This window comes from Symphalangus syndactylus, chromosome 6 (assembly GCF_028878055.3).
Source record: "Symphalangus syndactylus isolate Jambi chromosome 6, NHGRI_mSymSyn1-v2.1_pri, whole genome shotgun sequence".
Classification (NCBI taxonomy): Eukaryota; Metazoa; Chordata; class Mammalia; order Primates; family Hylobatidae; genus Symphalangus; species Symphalangus syndactylus.
The window spans coordinates 70,789,759-70,799,281 of record NC_072428.2 but is presented as its reverse complement, the minus strand read 5'-3'; the positions used below and the strand labels follow the sequence as shown (position 1 = coordinate 70,799,281).

Here is a 9,523-nt window from a genome sequence, read left to right as displayed (position 1 = left end):
AAAAAAAAAAAAATTAGCCAGCCATGGCAGTGGGCACCTGTAATCCCAGCTACTTGGGAGGCTGAGGCAGGAGAATTGCTTGAACCTGGGAGGCAGAGTTTGCAGTGAGCCGAGATCACTTCACTGCACTCCAGCCTAGGCAAGGCAATAGAGCAAGACTCCATGCAAAAAAAAAAAACAAAAAAACTTCTGTTTTGAAAAGACTTAATCATCATCTATCTTAACACCCCCCTATGCCCCCTGAAATGCAGTCAGTTGAAAGAAAGGGGTTGGTCTTCAGAGATTTATATAAGGACACTTCAAGAGTCAAGCTCATTCTTCTCCAGAACCCACAGAGTGTCTTTGCAACTGGCCTTGGAGACTTCCAAAAGCTACCAGCACTGCATGGTGAGGCTCTGATCCCTGAACTGAATTCATCTTATTTGACAGCAGGCTTTGGTGAGAACATAGATATTTTTCTGAGGTAAGCACACGATTTCCAGTGTAGGAGCTACTATTAGGTTACAAACCAAAACAAACAAAATTTGGGGACTTTAATTTATCTGCAAAATTAGATTTTTTTAGATGAAATGATCTCATTTTCAGAGTTTTAAGAACGGCTCCATTTCTTTTTTAAAATTATTCTCAACATAATCTGTAGGTTTACAAGCTCCATTTACTTAACCTATTTACAAATTAACATTTTCGTCATCTGTCTTGCTACATGTTCCTCAAATTAAGGTTATGATTAATTTTTTACTTAATGTATTTCTAAGTTATTTGTATAGATTGTAAGCGTTTTGCAACAGTTTCCAAATATCTAGTAGTTTTTTAATCTCTGTGGGTTCTATAAATGGCTTATGGGTGTTGTAATTTATGTGTATAAATGTGTTACATTCTACCGTACTAGTGGTAATGTGCCTGTGTTACAATGTATGGCTATATATAGGTAGAGAGTGCATTGGATGATTCGGGCAAACGTTTTTTTCTAAAAAATGGTAAAAGTCTCTTCACAAACTTCAGTCTGTCAAAGAAAGCAAGAAATGAGTATTTCTGCAGAAAAGTCTCACTGGCAATCATGCAGAAATGTCAGAAATAGAGGGATCATATATTTATACAGTGTAGAAACCAGGATTTAGGTTGTTCATTTCTTTGTTTCTTTGTTTGCTTTAGACAGGGCCACCCAGGCTGCAGTGCAGTGGTGGAAATAAGACTCACTATTGCCTCTACTTCTCACTTCAAGCAATCCTTCAGCCTCATCTCCCAAAGTAGCTGGGACTACAGGTATGGGCCGTCATGTTCGGCTGTTATACACACATATATATTTATAGAGATAGGCCGACCTAGACATTTTGCCATGTCGCCAGTCTAGAACTCCTGAGCTCAAAACACCCTGCCTGACTTGGCCTCCCAAAATACTGCGATTTACAGGCTTGAGCCACCTTGCCTGGCCTACGTTTATTTTTCCTCTTTTTTTTTTTTTTTCAAAACATACATTTAAAATTCTGACTTACTGTCTAGTGCCTATTATTATTGCGTAATACTTACTCGTTTTCTGACTGCGTGAAAGAGTAATGATAATGCTTCCAAAGAGCTTAGAAAATATTTCTATCCTTTGTGTACTCTCCTACAGTTTATCAATCTTTTTGTAATTTTAATTACCTGTCTTTTAAAAATGTCATAATATTAACCAGTATATCCCCAAATTAACAGACAGTAAAGGAACAGTAAACACGCCAGAAAGTTTCTGTTGACTGAATTAACAGAGCAGCCTAGAAAAGCAATGATTGTTTGTTTTGCCTTGGAGAAGTGCCTTTACCTCGATTTGCCTGTTTTATCTTGGAGAGTAAAGGCTAGCTTTTTCTGATTTGAGTCTAAGTATGAGTTCTGCTCTAACATTTTCAAGCAGGGTCCTTCTGGAAAAGTCACGATGGATGGTTGTTACAGTTAAATGAAAAAGTGACAGTAGAAGAGCTTAGTTCGCTTGCCTTCTCTAAACCAATCACTGGCAATTAAGAGTGTTACTGATTCTCAGACAATTCAAGACTCAACCCTTGAGTTTACAGGTTGATGAAACCTTTGAAGCCCAAGCAATTTTGTGGACACTAACCCCTCAAAAAATACGACATTCTTCTATGCAAGAAAATAGAGTTTGGAAAGCTGGCCCTGTGTTGATTGGAGAACAGTCACGTTTTCCTACAGAGGTCGATATCTCTTAGTGCCTTGGTTTTCTATTTTTCCTATCTCTGTTGTTGCAAATTAAAGCCTATTCTTCTCTAGAAAGAAAGGATATTATTCAATTGCAACCTGATTCAAACTTTGCTTGGACCTTTGTCTCTCCAGGGTAGAAGATTAAATTCTTGTGGTTTTCTTTCCTTAGGAAAATGGACTCAGACTTCTCACATGCCTTCCAGAAGGAACTCACCTGCGTCATCTGCCTGAACTACCTGGTAGACCCTGCCACTGTCTGCTGTGGGCACAGCTTCTGTAGGCCCTGTCTCTGCCTTTCCTGGGAAGAAGCCTGAAGTCCTGCCAACTGCCCTGCATGCAGGGAACCATCACTGAACAAGGACTTCAAAACCAAAATTCTTCTGAAGAACTTAGTGACCACTGCGAGAAAAGCCAGTCTCTGGCAATTCCTGAGCTCGGAGAAACAAACATGTGGGACCACACGGAAACAAAGAAGATGTTCTCTGACATGGACAAGAGTCTGCTCTGCTTGCTGTGCGCCACCTCTCAGGAGCACGGGGCTCACAAACACTATCCCACTGAAGAGGCAGCTGAGGAACACCAGGTAAGAGATAGTTCTGCGATCACCTGAAAGCTGGAAGGTGGCAGAGTTAAAGAGATTAGAAGGACGATGAGAATCATCATGGTGATTACTCCATTCTTTACTGAGTGCCAGGTGCTGTTCTAGGTACCAATGATGAAATTTTGAATAAAATATGCAACTCTACCTTCCTTCATGGAGCTTGGACCCAAACAGAGCGTGAACAAGTAAATGTCATTATTATTGATTCTACAGTTCAATGCTAAAGGCATTGAAAAGCCACCAAAACTACTAGCGCAAAGAAACGTATTTTGGAAATATATTCAATATTATTGGACAAACGAGTATGGGACTAGCACACTACAAAATCTGGGGGCTAGCATAGTGGGTTCTGAAGCAGGATGCTAATGCCAAGTTACAGGAAATCTTCACTTTTCAGTTCCCTAATCTGTTCTGCCTTCCGAAACCTCAAACTGAAAAATATCCATTGAGGATGAGCAGTGAAAAATTTGTTTTTCTTTCCCCTTTCTAATGTATTTATGTATCATGTCCCTTGCTTGTGTATACCACTCAGAGTGTGGAATTTATGGTGTTTCATTTTCTGTTGTTCAACCTAGTAATTCTTTTGCAGGAGAAGTTCATAAAGCAAATGAGGATTTTATGGAAAAAGATTCAAGAAAATCAGAGAAATCTAAATGAGGAGAGAAGAACAGCCTTCCTCTGGAGGGTAAGTATGAGACCAGGAGTCCTCACGACCAGCTTGAGACAGGCATGCTGAGAGCATTTATATTAGCAACTTGAGTTCAAATTTTCATATACCAGATTTTGTCATGTGTTTATTCGTAGGCTGGAAAACAACCAGACTGTTCAATATAACAATTGTGCAGGTTTTCTGTAAATGCTTTTCAGATAAATAAAAATAGATATAAATTCTGAAGGACAAGTAGATGCTTAAAATTAGTAAGTATTTCAGGCAGAGATTTCTGTATAAACGAATTATGTAATATTGATTAAATAGTATATAATTGAGGAATAAAGGCATTTAATGGTGAATATGATGTTGTCCAGGGGTAAAAAAGCAGGTGGGATCAGTAATTTGAGAAATGTGCCTGTGCTGGTGAAATCTGACATCAAAGGACCCAGATGATGCCAGCTCAAGTAGGAGAAAATGTAACACGATGAAAAGCTGAGGAGAAGGTACAACAAATGACCGGGGGAGTGAGAGAATAAATATGTCAATATTGAGAGGAGAAACACAATGGAATGGAGATTCATGTTCTCAGAATGGCAGGGCAATTCAGAGCCTGTGGCTTTTGAAGGAAGAAAGATGGGAGACAGAAAATAAGTAGTCGGTTTGAGAGATGGGGGTTAAATTTTTTACTAAGATCCTTTCCGTGTGATGGCTTCTGATCCTGATTATAATACACTAACAGCATCTCTACTTAGAGTGATTGTTTGCACTGTGAAGTACAAATGTTTGAGACTACAAACTAATTGAATAACAAAGATTATATATATTATTGATGACAATTTAACAATCAATCATAAATTTTAGTTGTTTTCTAATGGTATTTCAGATTTAAGAGGACATATATTTAAACATTTAAATCTAAAGGGCTTTTTCGCAGGTGTTCGAGAATTAATGAATTACATAAATTTTGAAGGAAGGTCTTGCTTAACTCATCATCCTGTTTGTAAAGGGTGGAAAATAAAAGAAGGAATGAGGAGGATGAATTTGTGTGTTCTGTGAGGTGGAAGTAGACCTAAGCATTTAGCCTACAAAGCCATGTCCCTACAGAGCGATGTGGTTTTTTGGGCACAGATGATCAGGAATAAGTATAGGAAGCTGCATCCAGTTCTCCATAAAGGAGAAAAGCAACATTTAGAGAGACTGAACGAGGAATACCAAGAGATTTTTCAGCAACTGCAGAGAAGCTGGATCAACATGGATCAAGAGTAAACACTTGAAAGAAATGTATCAGGAACTAATGGAAATGTGTCATAAACCAGATGTGGAACTGCTCCAGGTAAGGACTGAAAGAAAGCCTTATGGAATTGTGCAACTAGATTTCCATAGAACGTTTTCTACCACAAGCTTCCTCCTCCAGCACATTTCATTCAAACTCTGGAAGAAAAAAATTCATGTGAAAATTCTATTTTTGTTTCCATAGGATAATACAAAGAAATTAGGGAAAAACTAACATTTCCTTCTTCCTCCTTTTGGGAAGTCGTAGGTTTGAAATGCTCTTGATTTGAGCCACATTACCCTTCGGGGACTAGCCCTGAAAAAGACCACATTGTAGACAGCTGCAGCAATGCGCAGTCACTACTCACACCTTTCTCTCTCACTCTAATTTAGGGTCCTGAATCTATCAGAAATAGATTATGTCAATAGGTCTTACCGGTATAATAAGTGTTAGAGATGAGAATACATTTTAAAACTGTTGCAGTGATAGTATGTGGTAATTCTAAAGTTTTCAAAACCTCAAGAGCAGATCCTCAGAATAGCAACTTGTTTGTTTGTTTGTTTGTTTGTTTGAGACAGAGTCTTCTGTCATCCAGGCTGAAGTCCAGTGGCCCAATCTCAGCTCACTGCAAGTTCTGCCTCCCTGGTTCAAGCAATTCTCCTACCTCAGCCTCCCTAGTATCTGGGAATAAAGGTACGCACCACCGCACACAGCTAATTTTTTTGTATTTTTAGTAGAGATTTGTTTTTGCCATGTTGTCCGAGCTAGTCTGGAACTCCTGACCTCAGCTGATCCATCCACCTTGGCCTCCCAAAGTGCTAGGATCACAGGTGTGAGCCACCTCACCCAACAGGAATAACAACTTTCTAAAGAAGTCATTTTTTTTTCTGTCTCTCTCTACAGGATTTGGGAGACATGGTGGCAAGGTATGTTATTGGCCATCAGTGCAAGCTGGAGCACAAGGCATGGTATGAAAAACATCAAGCTGTTTCCAACAAAGTGAAAACATAATTTACTAACACCACAATGTGTCAGTGTGATTGTGTGGGTGTGTGTGTGTACTCATGTGTTTGTGTTGTGTGTTGAATGTTACCTATGCCTTTTATCAGACATTAACCTTTTCTTACTTTTCCAAGTAACTCAGGGGGTTATGTTTTGAAGAGTTCAATGCAGAAGTTGCTAGAATACGATTGCCTCTTTTTAGGATTCAGAGTCATAATTAGAGATCAGCTATTTGGTGGCAGATAGGGAGAGAGGCATTTATCTTTCAGTGGCAGTAGGTTAGAAATGGAGTGAAGAGTTAGAAAGATACCCTAAGAGCCAGAAACCCATCCTAGGATTGTGGAGGTACATTACAATATCAGAAGTGGGTTTGAATGAAGCATTTTCTGTTGGAATCTGTTTCTTAAACACAGACATCAGAAACCTAACCAACTCAACCTACTTCCTTGCAGGAGTGAGTCCGTGCTGCTGCACATGCCGCAGCCTGTGAATCCAGAGCTCACTACAGGGCCCATCACTGGGCTGGCGGATAGGTTCAACCGCTTTCTAGGTGAGTGTCACCCTCTTGGTTGGATCCACATGCAATGCCTTCAATTCTGGTTTTCTATGGGCAGCTTTCTCAGTGTAATGATCTTTCATCTAGAAGAAAATGGCCTGTGAATAGGTATTTATATTTATAGTTTCATTGTCATCAAACAGACAAAACTAAATAAAAGATGGTGGAACCAGCCATATAACAAATTTCTTAGGAAAGTAAAACATGCAGAAGGGCCCTTTAGGATGTAGAACCATTCATGTATGGTTCAACCGTGATACAATTTCCTGTATACAATTATTACAGGAAGTATACAGACCTGAATTAATTCAGGACATTTCAATTTCAAATTCAGTGCAGGTAATGACTGATTTGAGTGACAGTGTTTTTTTAAATACATTTCAGGTGAAGTTTCATAGCATTTATAATTTTAATCGTGTGCAATTTAATCAACTAAAGCATACACGGGTAACTTATATAACAATGCAAAAACTGAGAATCTGTGAACGATAGGAACGTGATTTGTTGGTTGATGAGGCCTTAGATAGAACTCCAGGATAGATCATGATAAACCCAGCAGGTAAAAGATGTCTGTGCCTGAATCTGGAATGAAAGTCAGATAATTCTTGCAAGGAAGCTGCACTTTTCAGAAGGCAGAGTCAGATTTTCTCTTTAAGTATGAATTGACTAGTTTAAGTGGCAGATTATAATATTTCCGGCAAAGTGATAACTTTCTTATTTGGGTCTAAGGATGGCTTCCCACCTCATCTCCTGTCCCAAGCCTCCTGCTCTGCCCTGACAGAGAAGAGACAATGAATGTTAATTTTATTGCTATGGACTTGGCTTCAGTGCAAGAGCTTCCAGTTTTTCAGTTGTTATCAATGGTCGCTAACTAGACATAGACATGACCTTCCTCCCCTTTATACTTTTGGAGTTTATAGAAATTGCGATCATTGAAGTTTAGGCGTTTACTTGTGCAGATATCCTAACACTCTTTGATTCCAACATTTTTCCAGACAGAAGTTTCTTTCTAATCTTGACCTGTGTTTTCTAGTGAGAATCTCTTTCTTATCTGAACATAAGAATTTATAAACTGCTTTTCACTGGAACATTCTCTTTTTTCCACCGTGGAAATTTCCTTCACTTGGGAAGTAACCAATTACAATATCAGGCTGTTTGAGGATGTGAGAAGTTTGAGGTTTAGACCTGAATCTTTGCATTCTGACAGATCTGGCTATTTTGCTGCATGGGGAGCCTGGGTATTCTCCTCTGGCAAACACTACTGGGAGCTGGATGTGGACAACTCTTGGGACTAGGCTCTGGGAGTCTGTAAGGACTCCTCGATAAGGAAGAATAGCACAATGGTTAAATCTAAGGACGTATTTCTTCTTTTATGTGCCTGCTGTCCTGACCTATATTTCCAGGGATAACCTGGCATACGTAGACACTATGTAAAGCTCACATCCATTAGAAGTTTATAACACTATGTTTTCATGTGACTGTTTTCTTATTCCTGCAGTGCATATTTCCTGGGATAATAAAATAACCACTTGGTACGTTCCCGTTGTTTGAATTTCTGAGACGGCTACTCTTTGGTTCTGATCATCTCAACATTGCCCCAACTACAACAAAATCTAAGTGTTTTCCTGATGGCGAGCCCTGCCATTCACCCTTGGAAGATATTACTGAGAGGTGCATGTTGGGCAGTGTTGGCACTGGGCTGTTGGATTTTGCAATGATTCTTGCCCAATGAGAAATGACATGCTGGTTAACTTCAAGAAAATTTTTCTACTTTTTTGTGTCAAGAAGGCTACCGGTGTCATCTCAAGACCTCTTCCCCACCATTATTTCAGTATCCAGAAAGACATCTAGGCCAGATTGGGGTGTTTCTAGATGATGAATGTGGCATAGTAAGCTTTGTTAATGTGGCCAACAGTTTTCTCATCTGTAGCCTCTCTGGTTCTTTCCCTTACCCTCTTACAACTGTGCTTTGCTTTGCTTTGCTTTGCTTTCTTGGATTTGCACTCAAAGAATCAGAGATAGGTCAGTAACATGACTAAAGGTATCAGAAACACCAACTTCTGAGAATGCTAACCTACTGAATACTTGACATTCTTTATCTTTTTCTATGAAACTTTGTACCATTTTTAAAAGTGTGGAGGTATACATTTGTTTTGATTTTCATTAAACTACTCTCTCTTAGAATACTGCGCATGTCTTTTCTTTTATGCTGTATCTTTTCTTTCCCTTGATTTCCAAGCCAGCCCAGGTAAATGAATACCCGAGTGTGTTTATCCAAACTGATGGGTTAATGCAAGAGCACAGGTTTCTTCCCCCTGAACTGGAATTTTCTTTTCTCTGTTCCACATCTGCAAGTCCCATTTCATCAAGTGTAAGTTCCAACATTTCTTCAGGGAATTCTTTCTTTAGCTCCTGGACTAGATTAGGCTATTAGTTTTAAAGACTCAGAAAACCTTACACTTTTCTTTGTAAAACTCACAGTGTAATAGTAGGCATCTTTTCTGCTTCTCAGGTTACAAGAAAAGGATTGTGTTTGTACTACACACAGGTATATTCCAAGAAAGTACACAATGCTTAAAATACAACTAACATTCATTAATTGTCAGTTTGAATAAAAGAATAAATGCACAAAATAATTGATAAAAACATATGATACAACTGTTTAAAAGGCTACCAAATTTACCCCTGTATTCCTTTTGATTTTGGCTACTGAATGTAACCAAAATCAACAGGGATACTGAGAAATATTATTTAATAAAGTTATAAATTGGACTGCTTATCCAATTGATAGGCTCAGTCAATTTTCTTTAGCTCAGGAACAAACTATTGATGGACACAGATCTTAAGAGAGTGACAATGATACAGATAAAAAGGCTGAAAACCTGTAAGATTTTAGTAATTTCATGGATGGCATCCTACAGACAGTTACCTGGGAACATGTCATTACCAGAATAGAAAGTAAGACCCACTTTTTGCTTCAGAAAATGCAGAATACTCAGAAGCCTCATTACATTTTAAGAAAACTGCACATTTATTTAGGTGTTTGAAGTTTTTAAAATACATGTACAGTAAAATATCCTTATTATCAGAAATACCTATATTTTTATTGTGTTAATTTTGTATGAAGACTTTCCTAAAGTATCGACTGGAAATTGGATCCAGGACTCCCCACAGATACCAAAATCCTTAGATGCTAATAATCCTCAGATGTCCTTACAAAAGATGAGGAAGTATTTTCATGTAGCCTAA

The 9,523-nt window shown here is 38.6% G+C and overlaps 1 pseudogene; it reads left to right on the top strand.

Moving 5' to 3' along the window:
* The first annotated feature begins 2,363 nt into the window (after positions 1–2,363).
* LOC129485308 (tripartite motif-containing protein 43-like) lies at positions 2,364–9,523 on the top strand (annotated as a pseudogene).